Consider the following 3,805-nt stretch of genomic DNA (forward strand, 5'->3'; position numbering starts at 1 on the left):
AGGGGAGGAGGACCTCCCCTATCAGTAAACTAGGAGAGGGCCATAGGGAGAGAAGATGGAGTTAGTGTGGGATTGGGAGATGAGAAAGGTGGCCACAGCCAGGCTACAAATTGAATAAATTGTAATAAATGATAGTAATAGTAATGATAATTTTTAAATGTTCCACTGTGAGGTACTTTTGCAAGCATGACACAGATGGGGGGCTGTGGTGAGCTCTCAAATGCAGTGCAAGGCTGCTGATTCCATGCTGATGGATCTCTCCTTAAATCCAGAAAAGGGTATAATTATTCTCACCTTACATGGGCAAACTAAGGCAGAGAATGTGTGTGTGTGTGTGTGTGTGTGTGTGTGTGTGTGTGTGTGTGTGTTTGTAGGTAAATCCCGGTCTTGCTTCACTTGTCTGCCAATCTTGAGCTGGGTAGAGCAAAATATTGCAAATCAAATTCATGTATTGATTGGAATGTGACCTTCCTGGAAGGTCAGGGCTTCACAGAGAATAAGGTCACTATGGAGTTCTTAGCATGATTTCTAATGCAGAATGGTGGGCAACCCTACACAAAGGAACACTCAGACAGGACACAGAGGAAGGTTACAAGGGGTAACATGGATAAGCAACTCCACTATAGTCTGAGAAGCCCAGGTAGATGCTGCAGCTATGGAGGCATCTGCCTGCAATTTTGCCCTCAGATGTTATCGTCCAAGTTGCCTGGTTGGAGGGTCTTCTGGTGCAGGCCTCTCTCATGGACTTTGGACTCCACTTCTCTTTTTTCTGGAAAGGGAAGAAAGTGGCTCTTGAGAATTTCAATTACCATTTTAAAAGGTAGAAGTTTCAGCGCTTTGTTGAAGTCCATGAAGAAAAAGATCATTTTCTCTGGTGAAACAAATCAATCAAAACCAAAATAGGAAGCTCCACACCTAGCCCAGGATGCAGAACTGACATCCCAAGATACCTCACTGTGGAGTGGGAGGAATAATTATTCTCTTAACAAGACACTGTTCTTTCCCTTCGCAGACAGCCCTCTTTTTTGCAGAAGCATACAGAGAACACTGTGTCACTAGTTTACTGCTCCTCTATGTCTTTTCCATCTTTCTGTAGATTTAATTTCAGATCCCAGCCTAAGAATGTGTTTCTTCTGGTATTCTGGGCCTGCTCACCTTGCTACTGTAGCATTGGAGGCCATTTAAGGAAGAGTCCTTGCTGCCCCACCCAAAGAATGGACTCTTTGACTGTCTCTTCTCTTAAGACCCAGTCCAGTTGAGCAGGTCAAAGACCTGGCCAAAACAAAAACAAAAACAAAAACAAAACAAACAAACAAACAGCAAAAACAAACAAACAAAAAAACAAAACAAAAAAACACCCCTTAGGAAAGGCAGATCTACTTTAAGCCAAGCTAAAGAGATAGAAGGAATAGTTAGCTCTTTAATAGGTCCTTTCCATGATTTTCACACCCCAGGAAAGCCAATGCAGATTTGCTGGCACTTCTGTTGGTTCTGTCTGCCTATGGGGGGGGGGTAGCTTTCCCCCTTTCTCCTCCTCTTCTGTCTCGTTGTTTTGGATCCTCACCAGAGCCCAAGTATCCTTTCTCTCCTTTGAAACTTTTTTTAAACACTTTCTCACTTTGCCTACCACATGGCTGCCCTTTTGCCATGTGTGTGACCTCCATGCCTAACTCAAACAGCATGATCTTTTCTTATCTGCCGCCTGTGGGCAGCTGCGAATATTTACTGCTTGCCTGCCCTGGCACTTTTCTTTTGGTCCTCTTTTGAATTTTTTTTTATTAATGAGCTTAACAACCTCAAAAGGGAACCCCAGTTACCTCAGGACAAACGCCGTCCTGGCCAGTCAGCACAACCTTGTACCCAAGATCCCCATGGGTGACAAATGTGCTTTGCCAATGGGAGAACATAGAGAATTCAGGAGTTCCCAGAGCTTAATAACACAAAGTTCAATTTGAAAAGATGGCTAGTGATGTGAATACAGGATTTTAAAGAGGAGGCTTAAAAATAGCCAGTGAACATTGGGAAAGTTGTTCAACATCCTTAAATCTTCATGGATTTACAAACAGTTCTTAGTGAGATTATAACTTGCAGTAAAATGACTGCAAAAAAAATAACAAGTGCATGTGATGATGAGGAAAAAAAAAACAACAGAGTTCTTGTGTACCATCGATATAACAGCATCAATTGGACCACCAGTGAGAGCATCAATGGGTCAACAGACAAATATATTATCTACACAATGGGTTGCTTTTAGACACGAGAGAGCAGTCATCCTTTGCAAACGGATGGAACCAGGGACGGTGTATAAAGTAGAAGCCAGACATAGAAAGACAAACCTGTGTGTTCAGTCACACACAAAAATTGAAATGTGAACCTGGCTGTGGTAATGGCTGCCTAGACATTGGGAGGTGTCAGGTTGGTATGACCAGCACAGGCTGACATGCTTATAGAAACATTACAAGCAACCATAAGAGAAAACATTAAAAAAGAATTGTGTGCCTGGGGAGATGGCTCCATGCATAAGAAAATTTGCTGGTCATTTTGAAGGGCCAGTTTGAATCGCCAGAATCCACATGCAAACTAGGTGAAGTGGTACCCATTGATAGTGTCAGTGTTTCTGCAGAGAGATGAGCTATAGAGACAAGAGATTCCCTAGAGGTCTTGTAGTCAGCTATGCTGAGGTGAGCACCTCGGGGGAAAAGCAGAGAGACATTATCTCAAATAAAGGGAGGGCAGAGACTACTGCCCTGACATCCATGATGTGGCAAATGCTCTCACATATGTTCATCACCACACTGACACATATAACATAAAAGTGCTTCAGGATACATCTACCTCAAATGTGAGGTAAAAGTTTCTATGAAGCCAAAGAGCACATTTAAATACAAATGTATTTAATATCATTATTAATATCACATGGAAATATAAATTAGTACTTTCACATATAAACATTGATCATAATATATATATATATAATATGTATGTATAACTTTATACATTAGCATTAGTTGTAGCTTAGGTCCTGTGTGCATGTCCTGTGGCTCCTGACTGTGAGGAACTTTTTGCACTTGCCACTGAAGAGGCATTTCACGTTCAGTATTCACCAATACGAGAGCAGAGTTCGATAGGAGTCAGCCCCTGAGAGGCAGATCCACTACTCAAGATGAGAAGTCTGAGGGGTCTGCAAGAAACATTTGGCTAAGTGAGGTTCACTAGTTGGGGTGCCCTGGCTGCACGGCCCCTCCCGAGAGTCCTCTCAAGCATCTTCAGCAGTTGTGTCGGCATCTCAGTCTCAGCATTTCCGCTGTCTCAGCTTCTCCAATGCTAGCTTCTCTACTGCAGTAAGTATTCCACCATCTCAGCACCTCCACCATCACTGCAAGGGTTGATTCATATCATCTGCGCATGTGCAGACACACTGCAGTCATCGGTGTGGAGATGGTGTTCCTTCTCAGGAACATAGCATGCTGTGCATTCTGGCTTTATCTTCCAGAGAACAATCCTCTCTAGGACTATTTATGTGTCTTCTGTGAGTATTAATGTTCAGTTTAACCATTTTCCTAATCAGTTGGCAGCATGGTGTAGCTGGTCTGCAGTTACCACAGCGACATGGAAGGCAGGACCTCAGTCACTTCTCCTTCTCCTTTTCTCCTCCTTTCCTTCTCCTTCTCTCCTTCTCCTTTTCTCCTCATCCTCCTCCTTCTCCTTCTTCTTCCTTTTCTTCTTTCTTTTCTTCTTCTTCTTCTTCTTCTTCTTCTTCTTCTTCTTCTTCTTCTTCTTCTTCTTCTTCTTCTTCTTCTTCTTC

Source organism: Psammomys obesus, unplaced genomic scaffold, assembly GCF_907164565.1.
Source record: "Psammomys obesus unplaced genomic scaffold, mPsaObe1.curated_primary_1811, whole genome shotgun sequence".
In the NCBI taxonomy this organism is placed as follows: Eukaryota; Metazoa; Chordata; class Mammalia; order Rodentia; family Muridae; genus Psammomys; species Psammomys obesus.